The 23,027-nt window shown below is 39.1% G+C and overlaps 1 long non-coding RNA gene across 1 annotated transcript; it reads right to left on the reverse strand.

Annotated features, from left to right (window-relative positions):
* Positions 1-4,577: 4,577 nt before the first annotated feature.
* On the reverse strand, positions 4,578-22,758 carry LOC110364734 (uncharacterized). The gene is made up of 3 exons (XR_002423701.2): positions 22,670-22,758; positions 14,881-14,946; positions 4,578-8,423 (listed from the first exon to the last, which is right to left on the reverse strand). It is a non-coding gene; the product is annotated as an uncharacterized LOC110364734 (long non-coding RNA).
* Between the last annotated feature and the right edge of the window lie 269 nt (positions 22,759-23,027).

Raw genomic sequence — 23,027 nt, forward strand, 5'->3', positions numbered from 1 at the left:
CAGAACAAAGACAGATGTCAGCTCCAATTCTTATTTGTTTACCAAACTTCTCTTAAAAATTATTATGGATGTCTTTTTCGAATGTGCCGCTTCTCCCCATTTCTAAGCTTTCATATAAGTGCCTAAGTTTAAAGGGATCAAAGTACATGTTTTATTTTTGAGAAGTGTCTCATGTTTTATTTTTGAAAAGTGTCTAACTGATGCACCTAAAAAAGGGTGTTTTCATTATCCCCATGCCAGGTATTATGTATCTTTATTCATTTGGCAAATCAAACATTCTTATGTTAAAAATATAGCACACCTCTACTCTAAAAATGCTCTATTAATTCTTCCCACTGTCTCTATATTCAAGTCGCCAGCATAAGTGTAAATTAGCAACATATATTGGTTTTCTCTTTTTTATTTTTCTTTTTTTTTCTGTGGATGAAGTCCTTTCTGGGTCTTGAAAAATGTCCTTTTAGCTGACCTCCTTTTAGTCCGAGCTCCATGTCATCTGAATCTTCTTTTCAGAAAATGGAGACCAAAAATGTATGTACAAAATTTGATTTGGTCTCTTCAATACAGTGAAAAGTGGCAAAAAATAACTTCTTTGCCCTGGAAGAAATTGCTTTGTATCTGTACCCTATAATACAATCAGACACCTTTAGCAAAATCATTGAACTGAGAATTCATTCAGTTTAAACAGTAGTTGTTGTGTGTCCTCCCCCTTTTCTTTCTTTCTTTCTATTTTTTTTTCGTCCAGACTAGTCCCCAGAAAAGTCTCTGATTTGATTTGGTTTTATTTTGTATTTGTACCCTTCATCACAGCATCTAATTTAATTCTGGCCTGTGTTCTCTATCCACCTGCTCCTCAAGCCTCTCTGGTGCTTCCCCAGGGCTCTCTCTGCAGGCACACATCTCACACTAAACCCACCAGCCCAAACGTATCAAATATTCTGATTTTACCATATGTCCTGTGGCTGCATTCTCAAGGCACTAGTGAAATTCAGCTCCCCTTCTGGTAAGCAGTAGATATTTCATCCCTCAAAGAAACATCATAACACAGGAGAGGAAATGATGAGAAATACGACCTTGAAATGAGATTACACAAAAAGTCTCTGCACTCAGCAACACGTATGCACAGACTAGCTAAGTCATTGGGTTTGACCAGGGTCTCATGATGTAAAAACAGTTGCAATTGGTTAGAACCTGAGATTTAAATTCCGCTATGAAAACAACTGAGAAGACAGTCAAACTGTTTCAGCTCAGGTTCAGAGAATCCCTCTCGCTTCTGCCCAGTGTTTTAAGCACAATGGTAGGAAGACTACCTAAAAATAGGCCTTACACGAGCCGCATGCAGGAAGACCACAAAAGATTCCTATCAGGGGACATGAGAAATCTCTATCCATAGGATACACACACAAAACTTACATTATCATTCAAGTCTATGAATTGAGTCAATTAAATTCAATTAAATTCAAGTGCTTTCGAGTGGAGGAAGCCTTCAAGCCCACAAGTATAAAGCTTTGAAGTAAAACCACAAGTAGAAGTTACAAAAAGAAAATCACTAACAGCTCTGTGCTTCCTCCAATAACCATGAACTCGTACAACTTTAAAAAACCAAAACAAACAAAAATAGCAGAACAAAAAAAGTACCACCAACAAAAAACAACCACCCGACAAAACAGAACATTGTAGTTCTGAGTCTTTGCTATGAGCAAAAAGCAATTTTCCACCACTTGGCCAAAGCAGGCGAAAAATCAAAATGGATAAATTTGACTTTCTACACCAGTGGGCTCAAATCGTTCTTACCTCTCCCATCAATAGTTTTTATAGGTGTTTGGAGGAGGAGGGAGAATGGAGGCCATTAAAGCAATAAGAGTGAGGAAATGGTTCCCAGAACTTGCAGATTATAAGGAGAACTTGCTTAGTAGTTTATTTTCAGGTTGATAAATTTAGCTTCCGGTTAATGAATTGGTCGAATTGAAACAAAGAAACCAAAACACACACCGTAAAAAAAAAAAAAAAGGAAAGGAAAGAAGGAAAGAGAGGTGGGGTTTTGCTGCCTGAGCTCTTTGCAAGTGAATTAGACCAAGCAGGCATCAAATCCATCAGAAGGATACCCAGCCCAGCCCTGGCCTTACTCTAGTGAATGGGCTAGTGAAGCACTAAGACCCCGCAGTGACTTCAGCTGTCCCCTGAATGCAACACTGACACAAGATTTGAGCAGAAGGCGGTTCTGCCTTGAACATTTTCAAGTGAAACTGACATTGATTTATTTTTTTTTATTTATTTATTTTTAAAAATCCCTTCCTCACAAGCCATTAGACTTTCTTTTCTGCCTCAGCATCTAGCCATCTCTCATTCCCTCTCCACCTCCACCCCAAAAAAGGAAGGATTTTTTTTCCCTCCGCATTACTATGGCAACGCCTTGCTACCAGAATTAGAATCCTTTGCTTTATGTGCTGGGCAAACAAGTTTTTCCCCAGAGTCTCTCAGAAGAGCCAGTCTACAGAAAGTTGTTATAGCAGGAAAGCTATGCGAGCAACTGGAACTCAGGCTGTAACTGTGTCTGACATATTGCTTTATCAGGCCCCTCTCCAACCAAGCAAAAGTGTCCTATTCAAAAAGGTCTCTCCTCCAAACACCTAGAAACATGGATTGCGGTCAGGCAGAATAAAGTGTAACAGAGCAATAGAAGAGTGAAATGTCTAGAGAAGTGGAAAGTCCTTGGCCACACCAAAGTCCCTCTGAAATCGGGCATGCAGAGAAGACATAAGGAGCCAGTCAGTTTGCCTGTCCTTTCTGCAATTTAGTGAACTTAAAGGGCAGGGCTAGTTTAGATCATTAGAGCAAGAGCCCTTACAGGGTCTGGTGCCTCCAAGAAGCCGCCTGAGTGTTGTTTTGCCTGAAGAGACAGGTAGGAAAGGTTAAATGTATGCTAAAACTCCATTGCCTGATGTGGCAGCTGGCCTGGACCCCTCAGCCATGCACTGGCAGGAATTTTTCACCTGCAAGAGGACCGGTCCTCTGCCCCGAGCCTTTCTGTCCAAGTGGACAAAAGCGTCAGCAGATTGCATCTGCAGGAGGAGGAAAAGAGAATGAAAAGGAAGTGGAGGAGGAAGGGATGAGAACAGGGAGTCTGAGGCAGCAGCAACCGCTGTTCTTCTTGCTGTGGTTCCGCACCGGCAGAGCAGCTGACGTGTCCGCACCCCACCGCTGCTGAACCAGAGTCACGCCTGCAGCTGCTTTCACGCTGCCTGTCGGCACTGGTTATATCAGTGCCCCCCTTGTGTCAGTTAACATCACCACAATATTAATTTATGCAAAGATGAGCTGATCTTTCCTGTACTTGTAGCTCTGTACTAACACCTGTTTGTCTTGCCATCTTTATGAACAGGGGCTCTGCAGAGCTGAGATTAACTTAACGGTGTCTAGCATGGTGCAACCCTTATCCCCGGCCATTATCACCACTAAATATCAGAAAAGTAGATTATACTTGCTTTTCCACACAGACTTACTATCTTTTGCTGGAGGCAAAAGAAGGCTGGTCTCTCTGCTCAGCCGCAACAGGAGACCTCAGTGATTTTCATTTTAACAGCCTGCAGCCTAAAGAAAGCTCTTGCAGGCAACCTCGATCCCACTGAACTCAGAGAGGGCTTTCAGAGAACCATCATCTCAATCAAAGGATAGAGCAAAGTCAGTTGTACGTCATGATATTAAGGAGGCAGCGGGTACTTTCTTCCCCCTCAAGCAAACTACTGCCTCTTCTGAGAATAGTCAGCCCCTGGAAATGGCTTTTTTTCTAAAAACTGACGTAGCCCCGGGCTGATCTGAGAGCAGATGTTTTCTCCAGGAAAAATAAAAAATAATACACAGCAACAGCTTTTCTACACAAACTGTGCAAGACTGACAGCTCTTTCTACTCTCTGAGGTTTCTCTCAAGGATCCTCCAGTCAGTCAAGATTAAAACCAGTTTGACTGTTTATAACGCAAGAAGTCAAAGAGGATACACCGTTCAGCTACATGCAAGTCCACTGTTTATTTCACCAGACCACTTCCAAATATGGCACATGCCATTCTTGTAGCTCACAGAACGTATGGGTTCTCTTTAACACAACCCTCAATGTGAAGTCCTCTTACAGAAAGCAGAAGGAGGAATTCCCTGTATGCAGATGCAATCTGTGTCAGTCATCTTGCTCTAAAGCTGCTTCAGTGTTGCCAAAACCCAAACACTCAAGTTAGGCTGCTGGAGTTTCTAGTCATTACTTTGGCATTCACATTTTCCTTTTAGCTTTTGAAAGCTGAGGAATGGCAGAAACCTTTGTCTCTGGTTCCCCTGTGCACTGGAATATCAGTTTCTGAAAGAAGATGAAAGAGATCCCCAGTTTATAATAAGAGTTTGGAGACCTGAGGCTTCAGAGGCTTCAGTGAAAACCACTACAAAAAGCTTAAGATCTGACAATATTTTTGCTGCTTCACATGTCTAAATGGTGTTTAACAATGCCTACAGTAGCCTTCAGCACAGGCATTGGTAACTTCCACAGGACACAATAATGAAGAGTGTAAAGGCCTGGCTCTTCTATGTCCAAGTCAGATTTCTTTTTTCTTTTTTTTGGTTTGGCTTTTTTTTTTTTTTTTTTTCAAGATACTTCAAAAGCAGGAGAAACAAAAGGAAAACTGTGGATGCCTCAGGTTTTTCTGCCAAAAGAACTGAAGTCAGTACATCCTTTTTTAGATATTTTCTTCTGTATTACACCATCATTACCAAGTTGCCTTAGTTCTTAAAACAATTCCAAACATTTTCTTTATTTGTTCAAGGGAGATGGAAAAACCCAACTCAAACCTGCTGAGAATGAGGCTGCCCTGCAGTTCTCAGCACCATGATGCTAACAGGAGTTTACAATGCACGTCTTCCACTGCAACTCAGAGGTAAGTTATGTCTGCTTTGTTTGCCGAGCAAAACAAGACTGTACGTTCAACTTAACTTTTTCTATCCATCACATGGTAGCATGTAAACTGTGCATTCAGTTAATTGTGTAACTTCATCAGAAACAATGTTTTATGCATCTGTGGTCTGGACCATTCTCATTTTATTGAGATAACCCAGAGAGATAAACCAAAAATGGATAGGGGATTAACTGTGGGTAAGAAGGGAAGGGAGAGTATGTATCAGTTTCCTTACATGAGGAAAAAGGAAATTGGCACCACAACATGCGAGTGTGAGGATATTGACAGAATTTCTGTTAGAATCAGGAAGATAAAACAAGGAGTGCAGCTTACAGGGTTCACAGATCCACTGGTGTAAAGAAATCCCAGGGAACCATGCTATGGCAAAAGCAGGGACACAGAGCCCCTCATACGATTAAAATGATGGGCAGAACAGTCTCCCAAATAAAGAGGGATAAGCAAGGGGCACTAGTGAGAGTTGTAGAGACGTGTAACCTGGACAAGGGTCAAAACATCATCCCTCTTCTGTGCTACCACCACTAAAGCTTGAGGTGTCAAGTAATTGTTAGAACTGATTGTCTCTAAAACTGTTGAGGGTGGTACACGGAAATCTTGTAGGTAAAAATGAGAGCCAAGACAAACTCCTAGCACATATGGGACACTTGGTCTGGAAATGGGGGGCATAGCAATGAGGGGCATAGCTACTTTTAATTCTATTTAGGATGTATAGTTAATGCCTGCTAATGCTGTGCTGAAAGAAGGCAGCTCCTGGAAAAAAAGATAAATTCCACACACTAAGTAACTTGATTGTTGTTAGATGTCAAATTCTGTGGTATTGATCACATCCTTTACTGCAAATTAAAGTAATGCCTACTAAGCTGCTCTTTCAGAGTCTCAGGTCACAGACAAAAGGAAAGAGTAAAGGTCTGTTTCTGTTAACCTTAATAGAGCACATGTGACATTCCACTGTTGCGTGTGCTATATGTTGATAAAACAATGTGCAATAAAGGAAAAGGGGCCCATGAAACAGCTCAGGAAAGCAGTGCCTAAGATATTGCAAGATGAAGACAAGGCTCTGAGGAAGCCACACTCACCTGATCCAGCTGCTCTTCTACAGATTTCTAAATAGCCAAGAACACTCTGGAGTAGCAGCTTAAGTTTAAAGAAAAGTTGTAGGATATGTGAATGACAGATATTTTCACCCTCTGGTTGAGGAGAGAGCAGAGCTTGGTGTTTTTCCAAGTTTCCTCCTTCCTCTCTAACATCTTCCATTTCATGTATTAGACGAAGTCTGTTTTTTTCATATATATCCTCTCAGCATATCAATGACATACATGCTACTCTTAGCTAGGCTAAGAGCAGAAGTTACTACATACATTCATACAACTGGAAGAGCTTCCATTCTAACCTGGTTTCTTCCAAAGCAGCCTTGTTGGCTGTTCTAGCACACACACATTGCACATGCTGCTTTTTCAGCCATGATTTGCCTACAGCCTGCTACATGACATTGGAGAGCCTCACTTTTCAAGAGTGATCTCTTCAGAGATTTACTGGGCTCAAGACCGCACTGGACAACCAATATATTATAGGATGGAGAAGACAGAACAAAGCTATGAATCTGAGTCTGACTACATAAATTATAGGACCTGCAGTAAAACCTGCCGCTGTTAATCACTTAACTTTTTTGATGGGATCATAAAATTCTGAATACATAACTGCTTATAATAAAGGTTGATCCGAGATATATAAATAATTGGAACTGTTTGAAAATAGGTTGTCTGGGTCTCCAATTCCAATACTCATGTAGAAGTTAAAAAGAAGACAGCTGGTTCACCTTGGAGAAACTCTAGAGATTTTCTGTAGCTCTTCTTTGTCCTCAGGTTTAACTCACCGTTTAACTCACCATATCACTTCTACAGAGTCCATCAAGTGGCTAGTAAATCCTACAGCAAACACAAGTGCACTACAGTTCCAGTTCCTATAAAAACTCCACAGATTTCCAAATCCTAAACCAACTTACATCCATTACCTGGCTCTCTTCCTGTAATTTTGTCCATCTTTAAATTCTTCATGGCAAGTATTCCCCCTCATCTAGGTCATTTATAGAAAGGCAGCCACTAGGGAAGCAGCTATATGTTCCGTTGGCAAAGCCACAGATGAGTTGAATAGTTTCGGCAGAGACAGTGCAGTACAAGGTAAGTACCAGATGGGAAATCAGGACACCTGCGTTCCGTTCTCAGAACTGCTATGGGTTCACCAAGATCGTGGGCCATACAATTCCTTATCTATGTGCTCCTGCTCTCCCCCATCTCTACTGCTTCTCTATTTATTCACATTCACCTTTGCACAGTGCTTTCAGAGCTATAGAGTACAAAATACCATTATTCTAGAAATACCAGTCCCTCTGTCATTTTAGTGAAAATCAAAGCCAAAGCTCCTTTGAATTTCAAGAAAAAAACATTATATCCTTTTGACTCAAGTTTTCTTGTGCAGTCTTAATGGCAATAAAGCTAAGTAGTCAGTGTGTGCTTCAGTTTTTTGGCAGACTGGAGGCTTTGTTTATAAAGGTTGTCCAGTAAAAATGTATAGATAAATGTACGTATAAAACTAGGCTACTCTTTCTGTGCTAGGATATCTTGAACTGGAGAGGTTTTATTGTTTGTCAGTTGGGTTTAGGTTTTTGTTTGTTTGTTTGTTTTTCCCTAAAAGTTATTTCACTTATATCCCCAAATTACAATATAGCCTATTTCTCTTTCTGATGAACTTCTTGTTATGAAAGTCTATGCAGCGTGTAAGAAAGTCTCAGCTCACAGTCTGGGCAACTGAAATAGGAAGAAAGGTGAAAAAGCAATAACTTGCCTTAAGCAATTATTAACTCTCTCCATTGGTCCTTCTCCCTGGGCACAGAGAGAAACTTCCTGCTTCATTCAAGATATTAAAGTACAGGATCTGCAATTACTTGACTGAATTCAATATGGATATAAGACGACTTTGTTTCCCCCAGGAAAAACATTTTTCCATTTTATTTAATTTAAACAGGAAAAAACCTTAAAAGAGGACATCATGTTTAATCATGTAGACTGTTTAAAAATCCTTTGAGTTGTTGTGCTGTGTGTTCACTAAGTCTTGGGATGCAGTCCAGTCATTTTGCAGCTCTCCAAATTACTTAGTAATCCGTTCTCAGTCACTGCCTCACTGCATTATTGTGGAGAATATCAAGCGAGACTGCAGGGCACACAGCAGTGTCACCACGCTTCCTCCTCGAGGGGAGCACATGGTGTATTGCACAGCCATGCTCGTTCAGACCCGCAGCACATAGGGAAGAGTTGGCAAAGATGATCTCCGTGCGTTACCGACAGTTCTGATACGTGACCATGGTCCCACTTAAAATGCATCACAGCTGACGTAGGTCCAAGCCCATGAAAGTCTGTGAAGATGTAGCAATATTCGCAAAGTTGAATTAGGTTTAGATGACAACAGTATCCTTTGGAAGACTAGGGAGAGAAGGAAAAAAAGAAGAGAGAGAGAGAGAAATGCAAATAAATTTAAAAAAGTAAAACAACAACAAAAAACAACAACACAACACGTGGACAAAGAAAAAGGCTCTCTCTTTTAGTTATTGCCTTTTCCTTTTCAGTTATTGCCTTAGTCCTAGCATTCCTAGTGACAGAGGCATTCATTTCATTTACAAGCAAGATCAGCCCTAAAACTGATGGAACAGGCTGTAGCCCAGGTTCATACACTGTTGTGGACTGAGAGGTGGTCATGCTTCCACAGCCTTTGCTTGCAGAAAACGCCAAACTTGTGGCTGCCATCCCACCACGAACAGTCTGTGTGTGAGGCAAAGGAAACTGCTGGGGGAAAGAGCTTTTCTCCCTCTTGCACCACCTAATAGCTTCGCCATACCACTCTCAAGGCAAGAGCAGCAAGCCTTCCTCTCTCTTCCAGCTGTTCTGTTTTTCGCTTGCCATTCCCTTCTATTGCAAGAGGAGCTTTATCTTTGTGGCAGTAAAGTTACATGTTGCTTACACGTCTGAAAGCTTCAAACCATCTGTTAATACCTTTGTGAACTATAGAAAATGATGGTATTCTGCTTTGAATGTTGTTAAAAGGACATGCTACAGAGGTGGAACAAGGTCACTAACAAACTTCATGAGCCAGTGAAAAGTTCTAACCCTTTGGAGACCAAAATATGTAACATTATAAAAGGAATCAAGCAAATGGAGAATCTGCTGATAGGTTCTCTCACATCAAGAAGACTACAAGCCTTCAAATGCTTTGTTGCTGCAGTACAATGCAGATTATATTGTCATTTCACTTCTATGGTGAAAAGACCATGTGAACAACAAAGATTTGTCTTCCTAAAAACAACCAAAGAATTATTGGGGAGCAAGATGGAGAATACTCTATCCATCTAGAGTTCACTGAACAGTAAGAAAAGATCTTCCTTAAAGTATGGAGATGAGACTTGCTACTTTCTGAGCCAAAAGACAGAGTGGTAACCCTGATTCAATCAGAGACTGATCAATGTGAAGTCTAAAGCCTGCAAAAGCCTGCAATATTTTTCAGCAACTATTAGGTGAGCCGGTCATTTAACAGTCATTAAGATATCAGCAATATACAGACATGTCACAGGTCTGTATTATCCTTCACTCTATGCAATCACATAACTAAGATGATCATGTACTTACACAAATGAAAAACCAACATGTCAGAGGAAGACTTAAAATAAAACAGAGTGTGGTCTTATTTTCTGCTACATTTGATCTGACATTTTATTTTCATCCGGACACAAGAAAGAAAACTGAGCAGAAATCTGAGCATTAATGACAGAAGAAAAGTTGGTGATGCCAAATGAAACTTAACAGATTTGTCTAAGTCAATTAAAAAGGTTCTCCTGCTCTTTACAAGCTATTAAAATGCTATATTTTGCCACTAAAAGTGAGTCAAAGCAGTAACTACTTCACCAGTACTTAGCGCATGCATCATTCATTAGAAACATAACAGCAAAACCTGACATTATTTTATAGAAAAGAATAGTGCATTAAGAAATCTTCTTAAAAAGCAAGAACCCGTTCCACTAGTATCTGCCAACTATCACATCTTAGGCAATTCAGTGCACACACTTATCCAGGATCACGTCTCATGAACACAAACCATCCCCTTTCCTGAAAAGCACGCATGGATATCTACGAAGAAAAGAAGCCAGTGCACCAGAGAGCCTTCTCCTGTCACCTTTCAAAATGAAATATTGTGACTCTGTTGAAAATAAATATCTGTATTCATGCAAAATAGTATGCTTATTTCTATTTTGCTGTGAAAAGACAGTTCACTTCAATTTTGATTTCATTCAAAATTCAAAGCCTCTCTTGAAATGGAACCTCCACCCTTTGCACATTTCTAGTAGCAAGCACTATAGAACAACACTTCCACACCGCAGTTTTCCTCTGGCTGCTGTCTTTATGCTACTTAGTGCCTGTAGTCCTTTTCTTCTCTGACTACTGAAGGTTTTAAACCGTGTACTTGAATGAATTGCTGAAATAAGGCCAGGGAGAATTAGTAATTATGATTCTCTTCTTCCCTCCCATTTTGCCACTGTATGATTAACATGTAATTAGGAGTCTAATTTTTAGTTAGGTGTTTAAAAAAACCCTGAAGCAAAGAGTTTTAAATTATTAATGAGCCATTTTTAAAAGGCAAACTGAAATAAGTGTACCCTTTTCTTCACATATTTAATGATCATAATGGTTTAACACATTATTCTTCAATTACTAAGGACAGGTTTGCAGAGAAAGGCAGTATTTTCTCTAGAGGTACTAAATTTCCCTCATAGCTATAACAGTCTACAGCTACAAAAACTACCTTCACTAAGTGTCAGGCTTAAGCTGCACAGGGAAGGATATTTTTCAAATGCAGGAAGGCATCATTATGCCTGTACAAGTGCTTTTTCATTGTTGGTGCCAGAGATGCTTCTTGTTAGAAAGATCCTGTTATCAAATAATTATTTGCTAAGGCACTTATTAATCACAAATGTGATAGAGACACAGGTCTACCACTAAAGACATTCATAAGAGGCTGTTACTTGTTTGATATCCTGCAACCAGTCTGGCAGCTAAATTCTCCTTAGATTCTATTGGCAACAGGGAATTCCATCATCAAAAGAGGTCTTACAAAGTCAACTGAGTGCTCAGCAGGACTAGGCCCACTAAGGACAGTGATCCATGAAGCGCAAAATATTTCATGCTGTGAGCACAACACAGGGTTATGGGCTGCAGTACTTCATATGCTCAGAAGGTTTGCTGTTTGCTCAAAGCACATGACTCTTCTGTCTCTCTCTCAACTCATCCAAATCTAAGCCTTCCTGCAAAGCTTGGGTGAGGTTAACGGAAACTCACTTATTCATGAGGACACTGCTTGTGGATACTATAGTAGATATCAGATACCCCTTAACAGGGGTCACAGGCCATTTAATAAAATGAAGAATAGCCCCCTTTAGCTGCCCCTTTATTTTCTGTGTTCTGAGGCTGAGACTGGTACACGGCTGAATGCACACACAGAGCTTGTGCTGCACCCTGACACCATACTCAAGAATACCTAGAAGATAAACTAGAAAGTCTCTGCTTTTCCAGCATCTCTTCAGATTTGTATCACTGATTGTACCAAAACATTATCTTTCAGTTTAAAAGTGAGATGTTTGCAGCAAGACAAGGAAAACTTTGAAGTCTGCCTTTGGCTGAACTGACACAACAGCGTCAGTGCATATGGAGTGTAGGTAGGTGTATGCCACTGATCACAGACAAACCAGGGGGCTGTTAACCCTGGAAGCAGAAGCATGAATAAAGCACAGAGTACATATCCAAACTGCTTGGACACAACCAGCCTGAGTTCAGATATTGGCAGCAACATGGCACCATGCCCAGCTTAGTAGATAAAATTTGCAATGCTGCTCTTAGACCCTAACTAGTAACTCTATAGCACAATACTGGGTGGACTTCCTAGATCAAATGTCCTCTATCTTGAAGAATACGCTATGCCTCCTGTTACAGCATCTGCATGACTTCTGGCAGCCCTCATACAATATCTTGGCCCCTTTTGTGGGTTCTGCAAGGTGATTATTTCCATATGCATTTCTCCTAGGCCCCTGACAATACATCCCCAAGAGTTTCTCTGGGCACAGTAGTAGGAAAATGGAAAATAGCATCTATGCCTATCTGTAACAACTACTGGAACTTATGGAAGAATAGCTAGTAATGTAAAGGCCCCTGCTAAGATAAGGGGAAGATCCCACTGTAAAACAGCTATTCCAAATTTCAAACAGCTATGCCACTGAAGTAGGGCCATGAACATTTTTTATCACAAACTGCCTGTGGCACCAGAGGAGTGTAAATCAGCCTCATCTTCTCACCATCTGGCATGCAACATGTATAACTGCAGATATTAGGGGATTTTCCGATTTTATTGTCACTCTTGCAGACAGCAGAATGCTTCTTTAAGCAATCCCTTCACTTAGAGCACCCTGTAAACCAAAAGGGCCTTACTAACAATCTTACAGCTGTTTCCATTCTTGGAAGAAACAAACCAAAGTAAACTTCTTCACTCAAGCAAACTCAAGAACTAATTGTTAAGGTAGTAGGCTATTCCACACCATTTATGAGGAAACCACACATTAAAGTTCCCAAAGCAATATAAAAAGTAATTTCAAAAGGTTTATTAGCCAATATGTATGTTTCATTATGGGAACTGATTTTGAAACCATCTTTGGAATACACACCACAAGGTTCCACAGGGGCCTATCCTAACTACAGGACAATTTGATGCTTTCCTTAATAAACTGGATGATGAAAAAGACAGTAAGATTATTAATTTTGCAGGCACATCAAGGTAGGAGTAATTGCCAGTATGCTGGAGGATACAAATAGAGTTAAAAATGAACCTGAAAAAAAAAAAAAACAAAACAAAAGAGAGGTCTGAAAAAAGAAGGATGCAATTTAACTACTAAAATGCAGGTCAGCATGCTGAGTCAAGGAAAATCAACTAGACAAATACCAAGTGGGAATAAATGGGTAAATATGGCCCTGATGTAAGCTTCTGAGCAAAAGGATCTCAAGCTCTGGATGGCTCAGAACCCCTAACACCCCTCCTGTAATGGCATAAACAAGCTAAACCTCAAAGCAAGGAACACGGGGCAGTTCAGTAGTCATCCCTACCTGCTCAATTACACTTTAAAGCATCAGGTTGTCAACGTGATCAGGAATGTGAAATCCCTCAAGTTACAGCCCTTGGTTGTGAAACATTCAGAGATTAAAATACAGTTGTTCTTGGTTTCCTCAGGAATACAGTGCAAAGCCTGCCTCGTTCAAAAACCTTCGCCTAATGATCAAGGCTTCACAGAGCAATTAAGCTCTAATCCCCACGGATATGCCATAAGGAAAGAAAATTCTAAGCTATGTAGTAGCAATGAGGAAATGATGGCCAGCACAGACAAATCTGGGTCTGGATCTACTAAGACACCTAGGCATGTGATAAAAAGATGAGGTGCTACTTAAGGCCAGCGTTTTATTCATTTTTTTGTCTTCCAACTGTGTTTAAAATAAATTTAAAATACTGACATTTTTGCTTCTTCATTTTCTTTACTAAAGAAATGTACCATAATTAAAGCAACCTGACTTGCATACAGATTTATTCTGTACAGTGACAAAATTCCAGCAAAGAACTGGGATTCCTAGTAAACAGGAGTTAAGGATGGAGTGATGATCTACTCATCTCATTGTGTGGGTGTTTGAGATCGGCAGCAGATGTCTCTTCCCTATTCCCATACCTCATCACCACATAACATACTAACGACTAACTTAACCCCTCCCTCTCTCCCTGCTTGCTCCCAGAAAAGCAGCTCATTCCACAAGCATGTCCTAAATCTTTTTTCTTGGAAAGATGAGCTGCTAAAATATTAAGCAGTAATCAGTAGACATTTTAATTCTTGCTGTCCTCTTGTTTACAGCTACCATGGATCTGTAAGGAGAGCTTAAGGCACATCACCCCACCACCACAGCAGTGCACAGGCTCATGTAATGAGGAATGGCTGGGATGTCTATCCCCCACCCCAGGCTCAGGTCCAGGCCCGTCCTCTTCCTCCATTATTGCTGTAGTGGTCTTTGCTTTCAATTCACTCTACTGTAAAACATCTTCAGCATCACTATTTTTACTTCATTTTCCCCTTAAGCAAATGTCAGGAAATAGTCTCACCACTTTTTCAGAAGTCTGGATTTCGAAAATCACACTTTTCACCTCCTCGTAAAGAATTATTTTTCCTGTAATCAGTGCCAAGCAATTCCTAGGCACATTAGTACAGAAGCTCATTGGGATTCATATGTGAAAATAATGTAGTGTTTAATAATTTCATTAAAGAACACTGTGATCTCTGTAAATGTTTACTGAAGTCCTTGATTATTAACATTTATGTTTTTGCAATTAACAATGAACATTCTTGAGGGTTTTGCTGACATAAGTATGGCCTGTTTAAGCCAATTACTACCCAAAAGCATAGATATGGTGGTGTTTTTTTGTCCTACAGATGTTTTTTCTTGGCATTGGGCAATTGCTCACCGTTTTCTGCCAGCTTCAGTGAGCCAGAGCGTCTGCTCTCAGTTTTTGGCACAGGCACAAATGTATAACACTCTAAATTCACTGGGAGCACAAAACTGTGTTACCAGCTTTGAAATGTTAGACAGAGAAGTCAAAATAATCTGTTGTACTAACAGCTGAAGGTATTCCTCTATTTTGAGATGTTGCTTTGGGTTTACACCACCTCAGCTGAACAATTTTTTTATTCCAGGCAACAGTTCCTGCTGCATTTCCTTGAATGAAGAGCATGCCTATCTAAATAAATTCAGCAAAATCATGTAAGTAAAGGTGGGCAAATGCTTAAGTGTTTCAGGACTGCAGTGGCTATACCTGTTCATCCAAGTTCATGTTCCTGGCTCTTTAGGGACAAGAAGTATAACGTATATATCTACGCACCTGTGGGCAAAAAAAAAGAGTGAGGTTTATTATGGTGGTTACTAAAGGTCATAGATCTTCTACAAACTATGACTCACACTTTAAGATGAATTTTATTACAGATGTTAGTCTAGTCAAATAGTAAAAGGTATGATGCAAGCCAGCTCTTTGACTTTTACTTATTTTAATATTACAAAGTAGTGAGGCAACAGCTGATTTCTCCAGAACACTGGTGCATAACAACATTGTAGACGTCGTTAGAAAGTCCTTAGCACAATTTTAACAGAGGAAGAATCAGGCACAATGTTTGGAACCATAAGAGCATGTAAAATATTATTAAGATATTGAAAGAAACTGGATGACAAATAGATCTGTTGGAAAACGGACATTATCCTTATTCCACTGATTGTCACACGCAAAGAAATCCAAACATCAGTGGGACCTTCAGCTTTCAAAAAATGGACATTTACATCTAATCAGATAAATTCTGGCAATTTACACTAGCCAAGAAGCTGGCATCTAAAGTGAATTTATAGCAATGCAACTCTTAGCCACCCAAATGGGGAACTGGGGTCATTAAAAGGCCCACATACTTTCTAAATGTTATGCTAACAAGTCAACAATATTTTTTTTTTTTTAATTAAATTTTATAACAAACAGAAAATGCAGACTTTTTTTGTAGAAGCAACAAAAGTACAGCTACAAATATAAACTAGAATAGTTAAAGAAACTACTTTTTTCCAGTTCTCCCCCACTTTGTCAGCTCTCAGATTTAGCATCCAACCCGCTGTCAGTTATTAAGGCCAGACTGTGCTCTGAAGAAAGCCATGGAGCTGTTAACTAAAATGAAACTGAGGATGGATTTAGGAGATAAGCTCTAGCAAATCATGCTGTTGCAGTTAATAACCTTATTTTACCCAGCAGTCCACCATCCTTAGAGGACTCACAGGAAGGAACACATGCATGCATCTCAATGGTTTCATGTTGTGCTTTGGCACTGTAGGTTGAACTCCTCACTGGTGTTTTTAAGTTGTCAGAGCTGTGCATAAAGACATTGCACTAAACATGTTGTGGGAGTGGTAGCTTCTGGCAGAGGGGTGGTGTAAGCACCTGAAGCTAAAGCCTCACAGTAACCTCCTCCAGAGCCCCACATCAAAGCTCTAAGGCGCCTTCAGCTCACAATTTTGAGGTCTACTCAGTGGCCCACTCCAGTGTTTCCTGAAATCCATACAAAATCTCACTGGTTTCAAGTGGAACAGGAGCAAGCCACCAGACTCTGACAGCATCATCACAGGAGTGGTTCACAGCCACAGAAAGTAAATGTGATTTTGCATCACTGCTGATCTATCCTCTCCTTGTTTGTGCTGCTGCCACCCGGCATGTTTAACATGAGAAACTTCCACACAAACTTGACTAATTAAATAAGAAACTTGTCACCCTAGACTTCAGCTGTGCCTCAGTTATTACTACATTCTCCAACAGAAATAATTGGATATTATTGATCAGAGAATAACAAATTAGTACCATTACTGCACTTCATATTCCTTCAAATGGTAAGTATTGCTTTAAGATTTTCTCCCTCACAGCTAAACCCAGCAGCTGAACTGCTACAGTCACTGAATTTCCCAATAAAGCTCTTAAAGATAATGCTTTCTGAATATTTAAATATGTGCTTTCCATTGCAGCTCAACACATTGGGTCATAATAATTCAGTATTTCAACACTGTTTGGGATTCAGCTTTGTTGGAAACCAATATGGAATTGTGTACACTACAGTAACACTATACTCCACTAACCATGTCATTTTAACTCCATCAGACCTTATGCTCATTCAGCAACATGCACTTCCTAGGCAGCCACTGCAGAGCTTGGTGCTTGGATCCAAATTACTGTGATGCAGTTTAATAATGCAGTTTAATATCCTGCTGCTTATGCATTCAACTTGATGTTCAAAACACAGGCAAACGTGTAGGGGAGAAATGGGCACAGCAGCTTAGGTAAAACACAGAATTAACTCCAGGGTTAGTGTTTGGCCTTAGAGAGCAACCAAACTTGGAGGTCCAAGCACGTTTTGCTGATCATTTCTGTCCAATATTCACAGCTTACTTTCATGCATCTCTGTACCTGCTGGTTCAAGGCGGGGAAGGAAATAAAGCCTCCAAATGAGACAGTCTACACATTTAGGATTATGCCCTGGTTGCCACTCTGCCTGCTCTGTTTCTTTCCAATGGTTCTACGCCCTTTACCCAAGCTGGTATGTTTGTTGTCACAGAAGCTGCAATATCTACCTTAATATTACAAGAGACCATAAGTAGGACTTTTACTGCAGTACTTTAAAAAGGGAGCCTAAACACAGGCGCCTAGCTGCACAAAGATTTGGCCATCAGAAAAAGAGTTAATAATACAGCCACTATGTTTCTGCGACAGAGGAAGCCAGTTCACATAAAATGAGTGTATATCACTTGATGACGCACTTTACAAACAACATTACACTCACTCATTAGTCACATTTGTAAGATTCCTTGCGCTAGCAGGAGATTTCCCAGCTTGCCAAGAACAGATACTGCCAAAAGGTCTCTCCTTCCGAGTCCTGGACACATAAGGACACACACACTCAGAAATGAGCAATTCATCCAGTGATGTTTCTCATTAATTTCATCTTAAAAATGGCTCATGAGAAAAAGTAATGGAGTGGAATGCGAGAGTTACAGCTGTGAGGAACATCCTGGAACTCATGAAAAATTCATAGGGTATATTCATAACCTGATGATGGGAAGTAAAACAACCCTTTGAAGGAATGGAATAGAAGACAAGACAGTCATATGTACCGTGTGTATATATATTTCTAGAAATTTTTAAAAATAAAAAGTGAGAAACTAACAAAAATGCTTAGGCAATTACGTAACACCAAAGTGTGTGCGTGTGTATGTAAAGGGTGAATGAGAAGTCAGCTACACTGAAACTACCAAAGAATTGATGGAAGTGGTGGGAGACTCCACTCAGCAATGGTTTACACCAGAAGATAATCCAATCTGTCGTCCTTTCGGTTCTGGAATCAAAGAAACCTACTATGGGTACTACATAAGACACTCAAGATTTACCATATGGGCACTAGTGCTGTAACTGAATGCATGAATCTGAAGCCTTGTGCCTACCCCAACACTAGTGAAACATCTGGAGGTGAAACTCACTGTAAATCATTGCTCTTATAGAGCAATTCTAAGATTTTTTTTTTTCATTAATTTGAATGTAAACTTAAAATACTGGTAAAAGAAAAAGCACAAATTCAGAATATTTCTGGAAATTTACAAACAAAAATATTTTTACATTTCAAAACTGACTAAATCAATTTTGTCAAATCAAGCAGAAAATATTTGTTTGAACTAACTTAACACAAAATTCTCTCCACCAGACTTAGCGCAGTAGGTCTGGAAACTGTAGTTTGAAATTATTTGCCCATTCCTTCTGTCTCTGAGTCAGTAGACAAGACTACTGGTATATAAGTGAAAGGACAGAGGGACCAAGGCAAAGGCAGGATGTAATGCAGCATGGACTTTGTAGTTCAGAGAGAAAAGCACAAACCATGAGGTTAGTGGGACTTTCAGGATAAAACTCTTTCTACATGCTGCAGACAGCCCTAACGCTTTCTTAATCTGATGACAACTTTGGTACCGAACTCTGCTTTTCTGTGATTTGTGAAGCCAAACTTTCAGACTTCAGTCAGACCACAATATTTCTTTTCAGTTTTCACAGCACCAAATTAGATAAAATGATTGCTAAACATTTTCTCCATCTGCAAATTTTCATTCTACAAAAACTGTCAGAAATTTACTAGATAGCTATAAATTGAGGTTCCAGTATTTAATCCTGCAACAAGTTAAAAATATGGTAGTGTAAATGAAGCAGAATCCATAAAAATCTAACGTTTTGTCATTTTAAATTGTCCTTTTATTCTAAAAGGAACAGTTGTAAGCATATTAAAGTTTAAATTGTAATTAATGTTGCAAGAGATACAGTCAATTTTGTAGCTCATCTAAACCTTATCAGATATTTTACAGTGAGTTAATGGGCTGTTAGTGAATCTCTTCAACATGAATTTGATCATAAAAATGATGCTCTTCACAAGATCTGAAGCTACTCAAGCTTATTCTAATTAACATAAGATCTGTTTGAATTTTCTGCCATGCAAAACCCTTTACAGTTTGTTGTGGTTCATACTGTTTCAAAAGGAGTGACTGAAGACTAGAAAAGGAAGAATACGAACAAAGTTTTATCTATAAATCTGTGGGAGCTTGCCTATCATGGGACTGGGATATTTGAGTTTCATTCTCACCATTTCTGGCCTTGGGCCAATCACTTCATTGTTCTGGACTTCCAGAATTCCTTTCCATCCCCACCAATGTATCTCATCCACCTTAAGCTCATCAGATCAGATACATGACCAGTTAGGACGTGACTGTGTGACATTTAACAGCTCCTTCAAGGTTTTATATTCCTGATCCTTTCCATTTGGCTTTAATCCATAGCAATCTCATTTTATCATGCCCCACCTTCACTGTGATAGATCCTCAGTAAGCTGGTGCACTAACTGGGACATCTGCTGAAACGGTCCAGAATTTAACTGTTGACTACAGGGTTCATGGCTCCCGTTTTCTCTCACAGCATGTTGTAACTCCCCATGCACCATTTAATAGTTTAGTGGGGTCTGTCTCTTAACTTAAATGTGAAAGCAATCTGGCTTATTCATATCCATGAACTATTCTTTCTTCTCCTTGACATTTGCCTTGCAAAATGAGGAACACCAAACTTAAGTCAGGGCCTCAAAATACTGCCGTAATGTTACATATTTTGGGCTGGACTAGATGATTTCCAGAGGTCCCTTCCAACCCTAACCATTCTGTGATAGTTAGTTCTGCAAATTCTTACTGAACCCCATCTTCCTGACCCATCCACAGCATTCCTCCCAAAGTTAGCAAGCCTCAGTTGTTGTTCCCGCATATGTTTGTAGTGACTGTAATCACAACTCATTTAGTAGCAGTTCATTAAGAATGAATGAAGATTAAACCATTAATCAGAAAACAAAAACAGATGACCAATAACAAGTATTTCAACAATTATTTGAATTCCCTCTATGAACAGCTCAGTCACAAAGTGTGTAAAGTATTGGTTGTAAGCTTTTTGAAGCTATATCAAAAATTGAACTCAAATCTGCTGTATCATTTGCAGTTAAAAGCTTGACTTTTTTTGTTTTTAAGTAAAAAAGTTCAACGTGTTTGCTCTTTATTCAGAAGTTCCACTGTGGAAAAGAATACCTTGAATAAATTGCGGGGGTACAGATTTCAGTAAAAAAATGAGTATAGATCTTCAACAAAGAAACAGTATGGAGAGAAAAAAAGATTAAATACTGCAATATAAATTTTAGATATGATTCAATGCTGATTGAAAATAGCAGAAAAATGCACCTTATGGACACCTTCTTTTCCTTTTCATCTTAGAAGGAACAAATTATTTTTATTTAAGTATGTAACTGAAAGCTCACTGTCTCAAAGTACTTGGTTTATAGCCCAAATTCCCAAGTCTCTAACAGATTTGTGAAGTATTATCAACCTTGGCTACAGTTTCTAGCCATTCATTTGTTTGCTGCGGTAATTTGTATGCAGCTACTAAGAAAAAGCACTAGATGCTCTTGAAGTGGCATCCAGACAAAAAGAGAGGTCAGAAATTATTGGTAAATACGAAGGTTGCGCATAAAGCATCACTCTGAGAGAAGGTGTGAAGTGATAGAAAAACAGCCATATACAACATTGATCAAGGCAGTACTCTAAAACGGACAAAGAAAGTAATTCATCTTGGTAAGAACATGAAGCAAGAATGTAAAATAAATACCCATAAACTAAACTGCGATTACAAAATCTGGGCCTTGGAAAATAACCTGTTTGAGAAATAAAGCACATCAGAGCATGACTTCTGCCAAAATCTAGAATCAAGATTTACAAATAAGTCGTATAAATCAGTCTATTTTTATTAATTAAATAGATATTTACATCCAAAGCATAGAGTTTCAAACCATCTGTATGACAGTAATGCTACTTATAAATCAGGTACATGGACTATCCTTTATTTCCCACACTTATAAATCAGTCATATTCACAAAACAGTTGACTGACTGGGAAGTCATTTTCTCGATTAATAAATCAGGTGCCACTAGACACATAAATTACTGATATGAATCATAAATCTTTTGACCACCAGGCACATTTCATAAATCAGAAACTCAATATATATCAAGTGTTCATAAATGCTCAATTATGAACAATTTAGCAAACCCGTATCAACACAGAATCCCCAACACACAGAAAACTATAAAGCCATAGACAAGATTTACCTTTTTTTTTTTTTTAAGCTAAGGCTTCACTGTATTCCCTGTTCTATTTGCCACTGTGTAATATATTATGAGTTTGTTTACTCAAAACTAGAAAGTAATTTAATGCTTTGAGGGTTGGTGAATGGGTGCGAGGCAGAGAAGGAAGGGCAATACTAAGAAAAGTTCTTGTTCCTACTTTTTTATGCTTTGCACAAAAACTGAAAGTCAAAATCTCAACGACCTCATTCTAAAACCTCTTGAGTATTTGTTTTGCCTTCATGCCCCACCTTTCTCTGAATTGTCATATTAAATGTATTTACAACCTTCTTTAATTGCCATTATGAACTTGTTATGTCATTAGAAGAAGTCATTTAGCAACTGCTGCATCATGAAACATTTATTTCAGTAAGAATTAAAACCACGGTGAATAAGCTTCTCTAAGGTAAGGGGAGGATGTGGCATGATAAACTGTATTTTTATGAGGTTCTCTCAGCAGAAAGGTGAAAAACGGTTTTTAAATTGAGAAGGGCCTCTGTTACACTGCATCCATTTAGTAGAATGCAGCCTCTGTTGGGTCCAAGTGATTTCTAAATAGTTCATAAATACGGGTCTGTTGGTCAGGGTATAAACATTTACAACAAGACAGAATAATAGGACCCAGTAAATGTTATATTTGATATATTGCAGAAATAAGTAAAAGTGTCATTTGAAGTGGTCAATTTGAAGTTTAGCATCACAATCCACACAATTTAGAAGATAATTCCAACAGAAAAAAAAAACAAACAAACTATAAATCTAATGCTGTGTTCTAAAAATTGATAGAAAATTTCTAATAAACAAGAAACATGAAGAAATAGATTTTATGTAACTTAGGAAAAACAAACAAACAAACAATAACCCCCCAACATTTTAGTTTGAGGTAAATAGTATTCTTTGTTTGACTTGAAATTACTTTCTTCCAATCCAATTTGGCCACTAAACTGGATAACTTATTATTCATACAGGCTCATTATCCTACTGATATCCTTCAGATGAAAGGCATGGATGTTGTTATAGCTACATAAATAAGTAAACTATGTGATGGAGGCACAGCTAACAATCAGATTTTGCATCTTCAGTATCTACTGCTGCAAGAATTAATTAACATGATGGAGACCATTAAATGGAGATCTTCCTACAGCTGTCACCTCTGCAAAAGAGCATGAAGCAACCTGTGTTGCCTCTGTTACACCATCCATAGGTAGCAGAATGCAGGCGTAGAACCTAATGCTAAATTCACAGGCAGCAGGAGAATGGTAGGTAACAGAACAGATGGAGAACATATCTGAGAAATAAGGGTTCACAAAAGAGCTGCCCATTACAGACAACCAGTGTGTTTACCTCAACACAGACTTTCTCAGGTTCCAGGAAAACATCTGCATACCATGGAACAGAAGAGCTACTTCACAGTGGGCTGCAGTAAAACAAACTGCAGACTTAACCAGGTACCAGCTGGCAGTAATAATAGTTAGTAATTAACTAATGCATTTCTCTGAAGTGCTCAAGAGTAACAGTTGAAGTTATGCACAGAGTTTTAGCTGTTATCATAATGGCCTGGGAAAAGTATTTTTCATGCTGGTAGTCAAGATTAGGACTAGTGGAAGCTTTTGTCCACATTATAAACAAAAATGCATTTTACTTCTCAAATACAAGAAAAACCATGGCCCCACCCTGGATTTGGCTCTGCCAGCCAGGAAAC

This window comes from Columba livia, chromosome 1 (genome assembly GCF_036013475.1).
Source record: "Columba livia isolate bColLiv1 breed racing homer chromosome 1, bColLiv1.pat.W.v2, whole genome shotgun sequence".
NCBI lineage: Eukaryota > Metazoa > Chordata > Aves > Columbiformes > Columbidae > Columba > Columba livia.